At 37.2% G+C, this 18,902-nt stretch overlaps 1 long non-coding RNA gene across 3 annotated transcripts in view; it reads right to left on the bottom strand.

Moving 5' to 3' along the window:
* The window catches only part of LOC106505835 (uncharacterized), a 31,578-nt gene extending 16,183 nt beyond the window's left edge, over positions 1-15,395 (bottom strand). The window contains exons 1-4 of one of the 3 annotated variants that reach the window (XR_014823721.1): positions 15,308-15,395; positions 13,181-14,187; positions 7,278-7,453; positions 6,532-6,667 (exon numbers count right to left, since the gene is read on the bottom strand). This is a non-coding gene — a long non-coding RNA (uncharacterized LOC106505835). Of the gene's footprint in view, positions 1-6,526; positions 6,668-7,277; positions 7,454-13,180; positions 14,188-15,307 lie in introns of all 3 variants that reach the window. The other 2 variants (XR_001300635.3, XR_014823720.1) reach the window with 2 other exon arrangements.
* Between the last annotated feature and the right edge of the window lie 3,507 nt (positions 15,396-18,902).

Here is an 18,902-nt window from a genome sequence, read left to right on the forward strand (position 1 = left end):
TTACTTGTGGCCCAAGTAGGATGTCATGACATTTGATTGAGAAGCACTGACCCGGTCAGACTGAATCTTGTTTATTTCTCAAGGCCAAACTCAAATCCACTGCAATTCAATGTGTATTCATTCGTTTATTCATTCACTCAGCGGTTATTTATTGCCAGGAGCAGACACTGCACAAGGTGTTGGACTATAAAGAAAGACGGAAAAAGTCCCTGTTCTCAAAGTGAACATGCAGTACTCCCCAGTTCTTTCTCTATGACAAATACTTCTGGCACTTTTAAGATGAGCTTGTAGAAACCCTCAGAATCCTTCTGAGCACAGTTCTACAACTACTGTAACTAATCATCTATTAAAGATACTACTCTATTACTAATCTGTTAAAGACAATATAGAAGTAAATATTTCTACTAAAGCTAAACAGACATACAATTTTTTTAAATAGGTAAAAATTGTAAGAGCATAACTTTAATGTTTCAAGTTAAAGTGTATAATTTCTATACAGCACCATTAAATCTTTGTGCAAGAGTCAAAGAAATACTCTAAATAGAATAAAAATTCAGATATAGTCTCCATGCATTGCTTCAGTTTTCTCTTTTCCAAGTCATCATTTGACCTACTGCCCTCTGACTTCTGTGCCTGGTCTAAGGACTCAGATCTCCTTCCTTGATTTTTCATCCCTGGCTTATTCCATAAATTAGCCTCATGGTTGATTCCACCTATAAAATAACTCCCAAATCTATACCTGCTGTCCCAAATACTCCAAACTTCCAGATATGTGTTTCTACCTTTCTACTGCACATCTCCACCAGGAACTAGTATAAGTTCCTTCCTACATTGTGCTGTAAGCTGCACGTCAAACCTCTTATTCCTACTCTAATCAATATTTTAGTTAAGCAGGCTATTACACATTCAATTCCCCAAGCTAAAACTTTAGGAGCCAACTTTTACTTCTCTCACCTCTCCATCCAAATCCAATCAGTCATTGTATCTTGTCAAGTCTAACTCTAAAATCTTTTTCAAATCTGTCACTTCTTATCCATTCTTACATAATTTTATTTATATACCATATGTGATCATCTTTTTTATGTGACTCAGCCTAGTCTTAATGTGTCTCAATGCCACAAGTTCTTTTACGCCTATTCATATTTTTTTGTTCATTTTTACTATTTTCTGAAAAATCTTTGCTCTATTTCCTTGTTGTTTTCTTCCTGAGTAATGGTTTTTACTGAACTCTTATCACAAAAATAATTTTCAAGTTTCAACTCAAATGCTGCTCCCTTTAAAATATATACTGATCTTTTCATAGTTCGATTCTCCTCCATGAAATATTACCCTTTTCTTCTTCAGGGTCTCACTTACGATAATAATTACCACTTACAAAACACTTGTTTCTTTTATTAGACTGTAAATTCCTTTAGGGCAGGAATCAGAAATCTTATTCATGTATGATCTTTAAAATACAAATAAATGATTAAAACATAAAAGATACTCAATAAATTTGGGCTGTTAAATTCCACTCTAAGCATCTGTATTGAAGAGCTAAATGGATTCATTGATTCTGATTCAAAAAATACATATATTTTAACGCAAAGTGTTTAGTAATTCTACTTATGAAAGTAAAGGAAAATTGACGAGTAGACAAAAATCTGTGTATGGTTCCTGAAACTCACAACTGCCATTAAGGTTCACAATGATTTGAGGTGGGTACTAGTAACTTTATCTCGCTGCAACTCTTAATGATTATAAGGAGAGAAAGGTGGTTTTGATTCTTACAGATTTACTTGCTTCACTTTTCTACTCCCTTCTGCTTTGGCTCTATAATCTTGAAAATGAACTTTTCAATAATCACTATTTATGCCTTAAATATACTAACTTATTATAAGCAAGTAACACACATAAACCCACACTGACTTTGTTTATCAACTCATCTTTCCATTTTGCTCCTGAAAATGAGCCAGAATAAATGGATCAACTATCTTTTCCAGGTGTCTAGAGCAGAATGCTTCCCTCTTGTTAAACCTAGACTCACCCTTGCTCCCCTCATTCATATTCTCCTGCCTGACCTTTGCAGCTTTCTTCAAGATTACTTCTGCTTGCCCCAGTCTTCCACTTGGTTCACTTCTCATTCTATCTTCAAACCTTTTTTATAGCTTCTACAGTTGATCTCTCCCATTTGGTTTATGCAAGCAGAGTTCAGAGAGCAATGAAAGAAAAACTGAACACTAGAAATCACAGGATGACAAAGGCTTCAGAAGTCACTTGGGGGGAACATCAGGCCCTTGATGTATTGTCTTTCCTCAGATTTCAGAATCAAGCTGCCAACATGGAGCCATCCCAGTACTCTGATGGACTAAATCCTCTGCTCATGTTATTTAAAATGTAATTCCATTCATTTATTCATTCACTCATTCATTCATTCACCATATAATAATTGTGTCCCTACTACACACCTATTTCTGCTCTAGGCTTAAGGATACTTCAGAGTACAACATAGTTCCTTTTCAAATAGAGCATCCCATTGCATTCTTATGGGAGAATAGAGGCAATACACAAAGAGATATGTAACATGTCAGTGGGTAAAACAGGTTATGCAGCACAAAAACTAACAAGGCAATGAGATAGAGAGAAGTGGAGGAGGTTGTGTTATTTTACTTAGAATAATCAAGGAGCACCTCTCTTCTGGGGTGATATTTGGATGGAGGTAGATGTGAGGAAAGGAAATGAGCCATAGGACTATCAAGGAGATGAATGTACCTAGGTTGGGAAGGAGTAAATGCAAAGGTCTGAAGTCTTGAAGCGGGAGAGTTCTTGGAATTTATAACAGTCATGGTCTCTGAGGAGTAATCTGAGTTGAGCCTCTTCTCAGGTCTCCATGTAAAGAGCAAAGACACAGCACAAGTAAGTTGTTGGGAAGAGCACGGTACCTAAGCTGCTGACAGTGGGTCTCCTTTACTGATATAGGCCTGAAGGGCTGAGGTGTTAGACTAGTTGCAGGAATCCTGAGACAGGACTTGTTTGGAGGATTGGATTCCTTTTTTTTTTTTTTTTTTTTTTGTCTTTTGTCTTTTGTTGTTGTTGTTGCTACTTTTTGGGCCACTCCCGCGGCATATGGAGGTTCCCAGGCTAGGGGTTGAATCGGAGCTGTAGCCACCGGCCTACGCCAGAGCCACAGCAACGCGAGATCCGAGCCGCGCGCATCTGCAACCTACACCACAGCTCACGGCAACGCCGGATCATTAACCCACTGAGCAAGGGCAGGGACCGAACCCGCAACCTCATGGTTCCTGGTCGGATTCGTTAACCACTGCGCCACGACGGGAACTCCATGGATTGGATTCCTTTATGAGGGTTGTTGCCCACTCAGAGAGAACCTTAGGGAGAGAGTTTTCTCTGACCTTTCTCACTTCCTCCTTCTGATCTCTTGGCTAAAACCAGAGGGCTAAGGCATCAGTTGATGGAGTCCATAGCTTTCTCTCTATCTAGGCACAGAAGAAAGGTTAAAAACATTAAGGGTGGATCTTGGGAGACAAATAGAAGGTATCCAGCATAGAGGAGGACACAAGAAGGCCAGAGCGTCTGGAATCTAGTGACTAAAAGGGAGAATGGAGATGAGAACAAACAAGAGGTAGAGGGCCAGATCACGTAGGGTTTTGTATCCTTAAGTGGACTTGATAGTTTATTCTTAGTGATATGTGAACACTTTGGGTGTTTCTGAGCAGAGGCAAATCATGGATAGAAGCAGAAAGAGCACTTGGGAATAGTGTAGTCATTCAGGTGAGAGATGATGGTGGCTTAGTCTAGGGAAATTGTGGACATGATGGTGGGAGAAAGGGCCAGATTCTGGATGTCTTTGGAAACTAGAAATAACATCATTTACTTACACTGCCTGTGAGAGAGAGAGAGGATTATCGAGGAATACTCGAGGTTTGGGGCAACAGTAAGAATAGAGTTGCCATTTACCATTTACTGAGATGAGACAACTTCAGAAAAAAGTAGGTTCCATAAGTCCATTAGACATCTAAGTAGAAGTGTTATATGGGAAGTTGGAAGACATTGGGCCTGGGTATATACCTTTGACATTTGTCAGATATGGAAGTTACATAAAGCTATGGTACCAGATGTGATCCACCAGGAATTAAGTGTAACTAAATAGCAGTGCCCTACTACTAACTTCTGGGGAAAATCCACCATGGAAACTTTAGTAATGCAGGGATCATCCAGCAAAGAAGACTAAGAAGGGTTAGAATGTTAAAGCAGGATTCCAGTTACTGAATGTAACTGGATGGCATAAGTTGAAAACAATTTAGGTCAAAAAACGCCTAAAGCTATAGTGAGGAAATAATCAGAATATGAGACCCACTGACATATTTTATGACCTTGGGAAACCTAAAATGGACAGAAATATAGCTAACTATGTTTTGGTGATGATTAAGACATAGTTTTGATCTTACTATTTTTTGAAATTGATAGTTTCATCAAGTTGTTAGATTATTCAACATTTTTTACCAAATTTTTCTCAAACTAATATTTGAAAATAATTTGGTTAAGAACATATCTTGAACATCGTCTGACCCCAAAACTAGATGTATTTAAATTTATTAATCATTCAATTTACCTTCATATTATCACCTTTGAGAGAGGGAAACTACTTGGAGGATTATGAAAAGCTCTAAAATTGTCCAGGTGTATCCTAAAAACAGGGTTGAGCTTCCAGGTATTTTCTCATAAGTAACAAAGAACATTTATATGATTCCACGATTTTCTAGTGAATGTAGGCAGAATAATGGCTCCCAAAAGTGTCTACAACCTACTTCCGGGAACCTGTGAATATGTTACCTTACATGGCAAAAAGGACTGCTCAGATGTGATTAACTTAAGGGCTCTGCAATGAGGTTACCCCAGGTGATCTCGGTGTAGTGATATGAGTCCTTAAATATCAGAAAACATTTTCTGACTGTGGCCAGGGATATAAATTTACTAACTTTGAAGATGAAGGTAGGGGTGCAGGAGCCAGTGGGTAGCTCTGTAAGAGGAAAGGAAACAGATTATCCCCTAGAGCCTCTAGAAAAAAAAAAAAAAAAATGAAGCCTTGCCAACACTTTGATCTTAGTCTGTGACACTAGCATCAAACTTCTAACCTAGAGAAATACAAGAATACATTTGGGTTGTTTTATGCCATAAAGTTTGTGGTAATTTGTTGTAGCAGCAAGAGAGAGCTAATATACCACATCAGAGTTTTTTGTTCTTTAAATGATCATCTCCTCTGAATGAAGAACAACCAAAATGGTGATTGTTAAGATAGTTAAATGAGAAGCAGTTTCCCTCCTTATATTCAAATGCAGGGTGTGTCTAGGGCAGCCTAAACTCTTATCTACTATATTCTACTATCCTGAAAACATGATATTTATCTTGTAGATGAAGCAACAGAAGCTCAAAAGGATTGAGTGCATTCATAAAATCATCCATATAATCAGACTGTTCCCCAAAATAAAACCCATTTATTTCCCTCAAAGCCTTTCCAACATTCGCTTATCCATATGCACTCATGAAGTCCAAACAAGATTGGGAGTGGAATGATTACACACGATTTCCTTTTGGCTTTCTGCACTTAGGAAGAGGGTGCATTTGTAGGGTGGTATAGTATAAGAAGGAAAAAACCAGTACGCATAGAGTCTAATCAGTAGCTTGCCAAAGTCAAAACAAAATTGGCCTCTGAGAGGTTCTGCAGTCACCAAAGAAAAGAGCAAAATGTGTTTACTCTGAAAACAAAACAAAATAATCCTGCTGTATAGCACAGGGAACTATATCTAGTCACTTGTGATGGAACATGGTGGAAAATAATGTGAGAAAAAGAATATATATATATTATCTATATAATATATATGTATGTATGATACACGTAATATATATACATATATTATATATACGTATGACTGGGTCACTTTGCTGTATAGTAGAAATTGACAGAACACTGTAAGTCAATTATAATAGAAAAAATAAAGCTATATAAAAATAAAAATTAAAAAAACTAAAGAAAAATCAAAACAAAACAAAGCAAAAAAAAAAAACCCTCAAAAGCATATCATGTTGAACGATGATAATCATAGCCCACTTCTGAGTTTCCTGTCCCTTTCACTTTTTGTTGGTGGGGAAGGGGCAAAAATTGGGGCATCAGGTGTAGATTGCTCATTAAACTAATTAACAGTCCTTTGGGGAGCTCCAATAGCCTCCCTGCTTTGTCCAGTTACTGGCAGGAAACTGGGTGGGCCAGGTGGTCTTCTGCTGCTATCACTTTGCCAAGGGGCTGCTGGAGGTTGGAAAAGGGCTTCAAATTCTCCCTTCTAGATCCTCAGTCTCTCAGCCCTGGCTTCTCTCTCATTTCCACCCTTGTCACATGGCTATGTTTGATCACGGAAATCTGCTAAAAAGGTAGCATGTCTTTGCTACCCCTTTTTGAGTTTCAAGGTTCAAATTCAGTAAGTTATAGCAATCTTACTTTTATAGTTAATTTTTATGAAAATGTAATTACCTTACCCAGGAGATGCTTGAGGAATTGCAATGATCAACCCAGAGTCTTCTCTTTTGTTGTGTTGCTTACTGAGTGTTATCTTGGTGGAAATGGCTTGTATTTCAATACATGGAATGCTGCTGGACTGTTCATTTCCTGTATCTACAAAACATAGAAACAGTTCAATGAAAGGAGTAGCTGGGAGTGAGGCGTTTGACAGCAAGGAAATGGGAATATTGGTTTGTTTGGGTTATTAGGCGAGTTCAAAGATGGAGACTTTTGTTTTCTGAAACCATGGTGAGTTGTTCCGGTTTCATGTCAAACATCAGGGGTTCATGCAGGATGTAAACACTTCCTGCTGGCCAAGTCTGTTTCTATAATGGTAACCCCATAGGTTCTGTGCTGCTTGTGCTGTAATTGTGCCAAGAGTTCCTGTGTTCAACAGGGGAGGTTAAAAGTCAGTCTGGTTTCGCAGCTGTTTTTGGTAAGAATTGACTTTCCAGCAGCTCTCAAAACATGCAGTTACACTCCTCAGACAAACATTAATCAGTGGCCATCATCTCACAGAGATACTGTGGAGTTGTCTGGAATGAAACTGGAAAGATGCTTCTCTGTGTCCATATGTAATGGTTATGGGTAGGGGTGAGTAGGACATTAATTTTAAGTGAGGTCTTTGTTGAATTGCATTGATAATATGTTCAGATGCACATTAAGGAGGAATGAACAGAAACTGAACATTTAAACAGTGGATCTAATTTCTCCTTTGACTTACGGTATAAGTTTGGAAATGGTTTGTCTTCATTTTTGATTAATCTCAATTTGGCACCAGTTCCCATCACTTTAGCTTTCATTTTTCTTGTTTCTCCAGTCTCTCTTTCAAGTAGTTATTGATTTATAAACAAATACTTAAATGCAAGGAAGAGAGAGATGTTTTGATTTAAAACAATCCTGTGGTGAAAAGAAGAATCATTTTGAAATGTAGAGAAACCCCATCTAATGGATCTGTTTCACAGGTTTGGGTTTTCATACTTCTGGTCTTCTTTAATGAGGGGTTACCTCTCTTTCATTATGGTTTTTGGAACTTGTGCCTTAGCATGTAATATGAGTTGTCTTTGATGAACCCATTTTAGAGCTTGCTCTGTGATCTAGATCACAAAGTGAGCAATAAGAATTATGTTCTTTCCTTTGATAAAGGTAGCCAGAAATGGCAGAACAAATGTAAGAGATTTTGAAAGTACTTGAAAGAGAAGCTATCCCGTGGGCTTTTTTTGACTAATAAGGTGTGCTGTGCATCGCTCTTCTCAAGAGGCAAGGGAAATCTTTAAAAGGGAAATAGGGTACAGACATCACAAATATTTTATAGATACCATAACATTCTAAGGAGAGCCAGAGCTGTGATCTTTTTAAAACCATAATGGAAAAAACACAACATAAATGGTGAATGCAGTATTTTTTCAGAGTGAATTATCCAAGCCACTTGGTTTTTCTGGGAGACTATAAATGAGAAGATGTGTGTGCAAGAGCCTTTTTAGAGAAGTCAATCAGACAAAGCAGTTTCAGTGTGCTTTTCCATTCTCGCCTCATCCACCAATGAGTGAGGAAAAAATCTGTAGTTGTGTCCACACAGAGGAAGGGTTTTAAGTTTTTAAAAGAGATGATAAGAGTAAAAGCTCTCATGAGAGTAGTATTTTTCAGCATGTCAGTAATTTAGCAAATACTCTGAAGTCCTTTTTTTTTTTTTTTTTTTTTTTTGTCTTTTTTTTGCCATTTCTAGGGCCGCTCCCACGGCAAATGGAGGTTCCCAGGCTAGGGGTCAAATTGGAGCTATAGCCGCCGGCCTATGCCACAGCCAGAGCAATGCAGGATCTGAGCCGCGTCTGCAACCCACACCACAGCTCATGGCAACGCTAGTTCCTTAACCTACTGAGAAAGGCCAGGGATCGAACCCACAACCTCATGGTTCCTAGTAGGATTCACTAACCACTGAGCCACAATGGGAACTCCTACTCTGAAGTCCTTGATGAAGACTGATGAAGAGGTGTCTTCCCTGGGTCTAAAATGTATACTGTTCTTGTTTATGAACAGCATTTCACATTTCATGGTAAAAAAAATTAAGACTTTTGTGAATATGTGTATATATATATTTATCATTTGATGATAAGTCCCTAGTCACATGTGGCTATTGGACCATTCAAGGGAGGCTAATCTGAATTGAAATATACTGTAAACATGAAATACACACAAGATTTGAAATAACCAAAAAAAAACAGTAATATTTTTATATCAACCACATGTTGCAATGATAATAATTTTGCATATATTAGGGTAAATACAGATATTATTAAAATGAATTTTTTTTCCTTTTCAACATGGCTATTAGAAAATATCCAATTTTTTTTTATGGCTGCACCCACAGCATATGAAAGTTCCCAGGCTAGGGCTCCAATTGGAGCTGCAGCTGCTATCCTACACCACAGCCATGGCAATGCAGGATCTGAGCCACATCTGTGACCTATACCACAGCTCATGGCAATGCCAGATCCTTAACCCACTGAGCGAGGCCAGGGATCGAACCTATGTCCTCGTGGATACTACTTGTGTTCATTACCACTGAGCCATACTGGGAACTCCAGAAAATATCCAATTATAGTTTAATTTAAAATTAGGTAGGTAGCTCATGTTATCTTTTTATTGAACAGCACTGATCTAAGGGCCAGCCTTGGATATTTGTATCTCTACAACTTCAGGCACTGGAGCAGCTTTTTCAAAAAAAAAAAAAAAAAAAAAAAAAGGGAAATGAAAGATTTCAACTGTGGGGGTTAAATAAGGGTGGATAGACTTTAACTTGAATATATGCAGAAGAGAGTCAAGAGAGAAGAAATGGGGCATAGGGTTAGGGAATCCAAAGACTGGAGGAACTGGGGACAAGGATCAGATGATGACTCATGAATGTAAAATAACAAGAATACCACACCACAGTGCGTGCATGAGCGAACACCACACACGCACACGTACACACACACACACACACACACACACACACAGACTCGCCATCCTCATGCTTTGAATCCCTGGTCTGCGAGTTTCTTTTACTTGATGTCCAAACAAATTCACCAAGGTCAATGACTTTGTGCCTTTGCTCATGAAATTGTTTCCTGCATTTTGGGTGGACTCCCTTTAACAGTACAAGTTGTTATTATTATATTTCCAGATTTTTATGTCTGCTGCAGTGGTCATTGTCTATATTTTCATTATCTTCTCCATTGGCTTCTTCCATGTGCTGCATCTCAGCCAAAGAGTCTAAGTCTGAAACATCAAAGTAATTTGACAAATCTATAGGCTCATATCTTATCTCAGACCTTCAGAGTTATATGGAAGAAATATAATAAAAATTGATTCTACAAAGATACCCAAGCCCTTACCCATCCTTACCTGGTCAGGATAATAAAAAGATATGTACTGTCCAAAAATAAATTTCCACATCTCCCCTGGCCTTGGGTGAATGAAAAACTATAGTTTTCAGTTTTATGGATCTCCAAGCCTTCCCTAGCACCCATGTTGAGCAAATTAAACAATTAATCTTTCTTTTAATTGTATGGGAATGTCAGTCAGTGAAGTAAACACAACTCATTCCACTCATGCTCAATGAAAGTTATCTACTGTGAAGGATTAGCTGCCACATTCAACAATAACGAAGCTCTTGTTTTCCAATAAAGAGGTTAATTGGCTTCAGAGAAAATACATGTACAGAACACATAGGCCTAATATTGGTTTTGCAAAGGCCCTGTGTGAGGGAAGTTAATGTTTCCTGTTTATTAGCTGTTTTACAACAATCTGCCCTTGACCAATAATTATGCTTACACAGCTGATGCTAATATTGTCAGCACAACAGCTACGAAATGTGTCCTCTACACCTGTGTGCAATTGAGTTTGTCATCATTCCACGCCGTCCTCAGTGCTTGCTCCTTGGGTGTTATTTCCTCTATCCAAATAGACTGTAATGCATAGATGGTGGAAATTCCACTGTCAAAAAATGGGCTGCCTTTTTCCAAGAGCTTAAAAAAAAATTTTTAATGTACTCATCTCTTCAGCAGGTTTAACTACGTGGTTAAAAATTAGAACAACAAAAGTAAAGGACATTCTCTAAGCCTTTTTTTTCAACGAAATTCACCCAGGTGTCCCACACATATCTGCTGGGGAGGTGCTTTTGGAGTTTTAATAGCATAAACATCCCTGGGTTGGGGGGGGTCGTGTTAAATGGCAGTGTCTGATCTGGTAATTCTGGGAAAAGGCCAGGCAATCAGCAATTCCAATGCCCCCTCCCCCACTCCCTCATGGCCAAGGGATGCTGATGATGTTGGTTGTTCATGGAGCAAGGTTTGAGTAGCAAGGCACTGGGCTCCTTAGGACCTCAGTCACCAGGATAATTACTCACTGACACTTACTGAAATTGAGGCAAGTTATTACTTTTAGATGGCAACCAGAACATCTTTTTCCCTGGAAAAGGCTCGTAAAGTTTGGGTACAGTATAGCTCTACATACAGAAATCTCCTGGTAAGTTTTGTGAAGGAATTTGGACCATTAGATAACAATATGCTGAGACCAATTTTGTCATTGAAGATACACAAATCCTGACCTATTAGTGTTAAAAACAAGACAACAGGCCCCAAATGGAGTCCCTTATGCTAAGCCCCATGCGACCAAAACAAAACTCTCCTTAATTATGGCTTCATCTCTCCAAGGCATGGAATCGTAAACCTCCCTGGTAAAACCCTGACATGCCTAAGGGAAAGTAACTTTGCAATAACTAACCCGCTTTTTTGCCTAGTTTAACTTCCTTGTTTATGCCCCCTTCTGCCTCTCAATTTGTACATCTCCTTGGAGCTCTTTTTCATCTGCTAGGATGCTCAACTTTTGCTTGAATAAAACCCCAGCATTTAAAATATGCCTCAGTTTATCTTTTAACAGTGCTATGCACTGAAATAGAAATTTGAGGAAAATGATTCAAATAAAAATGGCAAAGAGAATTCCCAACTGGGTCGATTCAATTCATTCTCTCCTTAATTTCCTACCTTTCCCTTATTTTCAATTCTCTCACTCTCCCTGAGAATATTTATTTCAGTTTGCTCAGCGTACCTCCTTCTGAGGGCATGCTCCCTGGGTTTCAAATAGCTCTTTGAAAAACACCCCATGTCATAAATAGGGCACATAAAGTTCATTGATGGTGAAAAAACAAGAATCAGGAACCACAACCATCTCTGAGACTTTGAACATTTTTAAGTAGAAGGGAAGTCCTCCCCCTTGTTAAGTATTTTTCATGGCTATGGGAAATATTCATATTAGTTTCTAAAAAAAATGATGACCGGGATAAAGAGGCTATGTAAAAATAGACCGAAGGACAATCACCGGACCGATTCTATTTCACCAAGCAAGTTTTCAGTGAGAGCTCTAAACTAGCAACTTTTCAATTAAATCCAATCTGTCACGGTGGGGAAAACAGTGCAGCCGACAGGCCTGCAAAGAGATTTGGCTCTGAGTGGCCACGTTAGCAAAAATAAGCTATATTTGTTTAAACCATTGCTTAAATAGCACTGCATATTTTTATTCCTTGGTAAGCATTTATGCCATTAATTTTTACAGCATACAATTAGGCACTGCAAACTCCATGTTGGAATCTCCATTTTTTTAAAAATCCTTTCTCCTGTCTAAGTTGGGCTTGCTAGGAATAAAGCAGAGTGATCATCTATCCTTCCTTCCTTTCTCTCTCTACCACACTGGGAGAAATTTTTGTCCTTGAAAATGTTAAGTGTCCAAATCATCTGTGAGCCAGTTCATGGTCAGTGCTTGAAGGAAACAGTTTGAGACAGCAGGAGCCTCTTAAACCACCCTGCCACAAATCTATCACAATATAAAAAGACAGGAGAGAATGCATTCCTTCCCAGCTTCAAACCCCAGTGACACACGCCTTTAGTGCAGCATCAAGTACCTTCTTTTCAAGGTTGTTCTTAAGAGCTATGGAATTGTACATTTCAAAAGACTTTGCATTATTAACAAGGTTTATATTCTAATAAAAATAAAAGAAGAGAGAGAGGTCATAGATTAATAGCATCCATTTCCCCCTGGAACTAGACGTTAGCTGTTTTTGGTTAGAGACTTTCTTGCCTACACTGGTCTAATAAACAGGACCCTTCTCTATCATCATACTTGAGCAATTTGGATCATCTGCATCATTAGTTCCATAGCGCAAGTACCAGAACCCAGCCTCACGTTCTTCTTCATGTCCTCTCTCTTTTTTTTCTTTATATAATGATTTTTATTTTTTTCCATTATAGCTGGTTTACCGTGTTCTGTCAATTTTCTACTGTACAGCAAGGTGACCCAGTTACACACACTTGTATATATTCTTTTTTCTCACATTGTCATGCTTTTTTTTTTTAGTTGTACAATGATCATCACAATCCAATTTTATAGCTTTTCTATCCCAAACCCCCAAGTTCTCTCTTCTCTGCCCCCTCTTTTTTCTCTCTCTCATATTCAGATTTAATTGACTTGAAATTAAATTTTCTGTGAAATAAGGTTACATGCAAACCTCGGCTTGCAGGTGGAGACTGGCTTCCTTTCCCCCTTTACTCGTTGTAAGATGATCAGCCTCAGGAAGGGTGAGGGTGCACATACCGATATTTCATTGAGGGCAGCTGCCCCACGTTCCTTCAACTGTTGGATGTCCCTTGATTTAAGTCAAGTGAATCAGAGGCTTGCTTTCCTTCCACTTATGGATTTTCAGTTCCAGGCAATTTTTTCAGAAGTCAACAAGCTTCTCATATTGTTCACATGCTGGTTAAAAACTGTGTGTCTGTGGAAGGTTTAAAAGTCCTTTACGAAGTTCTCAGTGTGTGCTGTCAGTCAGTTGTGCTCGGACAATGACTGGAATTTTTATAAATAAAGTAGTAACTGGCTAGTGTTCATCCCACGTGGATGAACACTACTCGTTGGGACATGGTGTAGCTTGTAGGTGAAGCACAAGAGTAACACGGAGAAAAAGGAAAGAGAACTCTGGGCTGGTGGTGCTGAATTTTGTGAGAGGACAAACCAGTCACCTCACTGGAGGATGACTTGAGCTCTACCACAAACACGCAAAGCAAGGAAATTGCATCCTCGGGGGGCATACTTCATAAGACTGCATAAGACAGCATAGTTTCCTATTTCAGGAAACTAACATAACAGTGGGTGATGCTAAATGCTACTTGAGGATCTTGCAATATTTTGCACATATGGACTGACTACGTGGTAGCATATATAAATATTTCATTTGCTAATTGTAGTTAGTTATCAGATTGCACATGAACAGACAGAATGACATATGAGAAGTTCCAAGAACACTGTGTAACAGTACATACAGCTGAGATACAGTTTTCTCACACTTGGCGGGCATTCGAGCTCAGCTAACGCAACTTTTTCTTTATGCTTTAATTAGGATTAAAATATTTGAAAATCACCGAATTGAGAACATCATTATGTTGTCATGTTCAAGGACCAATGCCAAATGGAAAGTCAGAAACTAGAGCTGAAGAGCTATCCATCTTTCAAGTTGCTTGATGTTTTTGGAATCGGTGGAGAGTTCAACATCTGGCTTTCCCCCAGTTAAGTATCTCTCTTTTCTGTTTTGGAACTTAATGGATGAGCTAAATAGAAAGGAGAAAAATACAGAAAACCCCAAATAATAATTTAAAACATTATAAAATCTTCAAAAATCAAACTATTATGTCCACTATATATAATTTTTCAAAGCAGAAGTGATTCGGTAATATTTAAAGCCAGAAGGGAAGGGACCATAAACATAACTGAATACCTCCCCTCTTTATGGGGATTTATACATAAATCTGCCATAGGTAAAGCATCTTTCCAAGCTCATAAGGCTAGTTTGTCAGGGCCAAGACTAGAATTCCTCCTTTCTACACCTCTAGTCTTTCCAGCTTATGTTATTCTTATTAACAGACCTTTTTTACCTTATCTCTAAAATACGATTTGGGAGGCAGAGTGGTTTAGTGAGATGAATCTGGGTTTTTGAACTAGCGGTATTTGATTTTAAATCCTGGCTCCATCTCATTTTTTCCATCTAGAAAATAGGTATAATTACACCTCATTTCCAGACATGGTTTATGGATTAGCAATAAAGAGTGTACAGTGCCACGAATCTTAAGATACTCAGAAAATGGTAGCTGTTGTTGCCTTTCTATATCCTCAAGGCCTGGGTACTTAGTTTACACTCAATAAACATTTGCGAATAAACAGAACAAAAGAACAAAGGAATGAATGACAGAGCACATAAGAATGAATAAGTGAATGAATGGCAACAATAAAAATTGTCACTAAAAAATAAATGAAGAAACCTGTGAATATTTTCTTTGGCTTCTTTCAATCTATTAGGAATGCTTTGCTTCCTCTTTGATTTTACTCATTCATCAAATTTGTTCTTTTGGCCTCCATAGTACTTGGAAACATGACCCAGAAAATTGAAAATCAAAATGCACAAAATCACTCAAAAATGTATATCAACTCAGTGCAGCCTAAATTGGAAAATCTAATTGAACACCTATTCAAACAGAGTTTTGTAAACGTTACCTGCACTCACCAGCCCATCTCAAGCAGAAAACCTCTCCTAGGAACAGGCCAATTTAATTAAATTTACTAAGTGGTAGAGGACAACATGGCCTTGTGCCTAGGTATTCCTTTTTATTTTTTTAATTAATGTACACAAAATTACCCTCATACCATTTCAACAACCTGCTTAATCAGACTTGCCTGTAAAAGTTGGGAGTCTCCGATATTAACTTTGCTAAAGTGTCCTTAGGACCAGAAGAGCAAAGAGAGCATGGAGAGGTCGGCAGTTCCCTGTGGAAATACTGAAAGAAACACTATCCCTTCTGTTCCAAAGAAGCTGAACTTTCACCACGCAGAGGTCAGGATGAGGCAGCCGAGTGATCATAAACAATCGCTCTGCCCAGCTCTTCAGCCCATAAAGCATGGAGAGGACCTTGTATGTGAGGGATTTTTTTTTACTTGAAATCAGTCTGGTCTGGAGACGGAAAATAAGTTAGATATTCTCTCTAATACTCTTTTAGTGCTCCAGGTTTTTTTTGTTTGTTTGTTTTGTTTTTTAGAAAAGCAAAGACATTGCAAGCAGGATGAAATGCCATCAAGCACATCTCTACAGAAATTTGTGTAAAAGATTTAAAAAACATTAGGGCTTTTCTGGCATGGAAGAAATACTTGTGCATTTAAAAAAAAAAAAGTGGGAATGATTGGAGCAAATATAAAGCAAGGGGGAAATAATTCCATATTTCAGTCCATCACAACAAAGCCAGACTTGGCAGGATTTTTTTTTTTTTTTTTTTTTGGTAAGCTTTTTAAAATTTTTTATTTTTTAATTTAATTAAATTATTATTACTATTATTATTTTAGGGCCGCACACATGGCATATGGAAGTTCCCAGACTAGGGTTCGAATCAGCTACAGCTGCTGGCTTACTCCAGAGCCACAATAACGCCAGATCCTTCCGAGCCATGTCTGCAGTCTACACCACAGCACACGGCAAAGCAAGATCCTTAACCCACTGAGCGAGGCCAGGGATCAAACCAAGTCCTCATGGATGCTAGTCGGATTCATTATCGCCAAGCCACAAGAAGAACTCCCATCTCTCTCTTTTTTTTTTTTTTAATGTTATTGAGGCATAATTTGTAATCAAGAAAATATACTTTTTAGGTGTACAGTTTAATGAGTTTTGAGAAACATGTACACTGAAGCAACTACCACCACAGAAAAAAAGATTTTTTAGAGCATTTTTTTCTATATGCCCCTATTTGGTCCTAGACAACCATCATTATAAATTGGTTTCCATTTTGTAGAATTTCATAAAATAAAATCATACAGTGCATATTCCTTTCTGTATGCTTCTTTTACTTAACACATTTTTCATATTCACTCATATTGTAGCAAGTATCAGGGATTTGTTCCTTTTTGATTCTGGGAAGTATTCCTTTGTATGGACACACTACAGTGTGTTTGTTCATCTCTCGATAGACTTGGTTTTTAGTTTCTTACTATTATGAACTTAGATATTATGAACATTTATCACAAGTCTTCATGTAGACAAATACTATGTCCTTTCTCTTGGATAAATAACTAGGAATGGAATTGCAGAGTTGTATGATAATGGATGTTTAACCTTATTTAAAAAAAAAAAAAACTGCCAAATTGTTTTCCAAAGTGATTGTAAAATGTTACTTTTCCTGTAACAGTGATAACCATTCACTTGCTCCATGTCCTTGGCAACATTTGGCACTGCTCATTATTTCAATTTTAGCCATTCTGGTAGATGTGTAGTGATATTTTATTGTTGCTTTTAATTTGCATTTTCCTGATGACTAATGATGGGCATATTTTAATGTTCTTATTGGCCTTTCTTTGGTAGTTTTCAGTTCGAATCTTCTGCTTATTTAAAAATTGTCTTATTGGGTTATTCTTAATATTTTATGGATATAAATTGTCAGAAATATGACTATTAATATTTACTTTCAATCTTTCTGCCTTTTAATTTCTAAATGACATCTTTCAAAGACCAGAAGTTTTTCACTGGATGGTCTAATTTATTGTTTTGTTCTTTTAAGACACGTTCTTTGTGTTCTAAGAATTTTTGCTTATCTACTAATAGAAAGATGTTGTCCTGTGTTTATTCTAGAAGTTTTGGCAAAAGCATTAAGCAACACTTTATAGCTTAGAACACTTTTAAAATTTGATATATTTTCTTTTTTAAAGTAATTAATTTATTTTTAATTATTTCCCAAATACAATCTTCTTCTACTGTTTTAATTTACTTTCAACTTATTTTTTTGTAGTACACTCTTGATTTCTTCTTTGACTAATGGCTTATGTAATGGTGAGTTTTTAGGCTGCCAACTATTTGGAATTTTCCAGATATCTTCTTTCTCTAGATTTCTGGTTTAATTTTGTTGTAGTTGGAAAATGGTATCAGCCATTTGAAATATTAAGACATTTTATGGCCCTATGTAAGATCTATCTTTGTGAATGTTATTCTAGAATGAAGAGACAAAGAAACAGAGAAATCTCAATATTTCTTTGTTTAACTTTTAAGTATGTATGCATCTTTCAGTCTGAAATATCAATTATCAAATAACAGAGAATAATATTAAAATTTATTCAGGAATACGCATAATTCAGTTGATGTGCAAATTGCATAATATACATATTTGGAAATTATCACATCATAATTCCAAGAAATCAACAAAATTAACTTTTCCATGTCTAAAATCATATTCAAATTTATTGATTATCTTTCTACAGGATATGTAATTTCATTCTTACATCTTTTAATAATAATATTACTTTACCAAATAACCTATTTTCCATATAACTCTTTCAAAAAAGTGTTCTGAACATTTAGAAGAAAATTTAGACATATAAACCCAAGAGGAAGCTAATCTAGCCAGAATAGCTGGGAGTTGGCCAAATAAATATGTTTATTTCATATTGTCTGCACTGATTCTTTCCACATCAAGAAACAAAAACTGAGGAAAATAAATCAGGTAACTGAAAATTTCTGTCTCACTAAAATAACCTAAAAGTAACAACAATCTGATATTGAGCAAGTGTTCTATTAGTTTCCCAAAAGCTTCAATGATAAAATGGTAAGAAAAACAGGAAATGATGAGTAGTAAACAGAAGGATGATTTATCTCAAGCAGACTATGGTCCTCTGTGAATTTTAGAGGACTGGCAGGACAGCAAAACAATGTGCTAACCAAAAACCAGAGGTGACCACATGGGAATTTAATAAGGTGGCAGATCAGAGAAAGGAACTTGGGTGCCATGTTTTGGGAGAAGACTGACCTTTGTTTGGGTCTGGGCAGCTACCATACATGATTTGTTCTTCCAGTGAATTCATCCATGATTCCCCTTCAAACTATTAGTGGTTTCTTTTTTTTTTCCCCTTTGCATATCCCTTTGGAGTGCTCTATTGGTGCCATGCAATTATATCTGTTTGGAATTAGCTGTATTAAAAGTCTTGTATGGCAAAAGAGGAGTGAGAAAAGACTTTACTTTTAAATTCAAATTAGCTTTTTCAAACCACAACTGGAATAGATTATTTTTGACCTTTCTTTAAATCATAATTTATATCTTTGCAAATTATCACCTTCAAAGTTGTCAGGACTGCAAGAAAAATGTTTCTGTTTCCCAAAGTGGAGGGCATGGTGCCATAACAATGGTTTGCAATGAATTTGGTCTTCTCTGCTTATAGTTTTTCAGAATCTTCAGACTGATCCAATTATGTTCAACTGGTAAATTTGCCCTGGTTTTATCTTCTTCTACCCTTTTCTTGC

This window comes from Sus scrofa, chromosome 13, assembly GCF_054392235.1.
Source record: "Sus scrofa isolate SSC_HxYL_T2T_F1_AM1 chromosome 13, Sscrofa_HxYL_maternal_Yorkshire_Landrace_v2.0, whole genome shotgun sequence".
Classification (NCBI taxonomy): Eukaryota; Metazoa; Chordata; class Mammalia; order Artiodactyla; family Suidae; genus Sus; species Sus scrofa.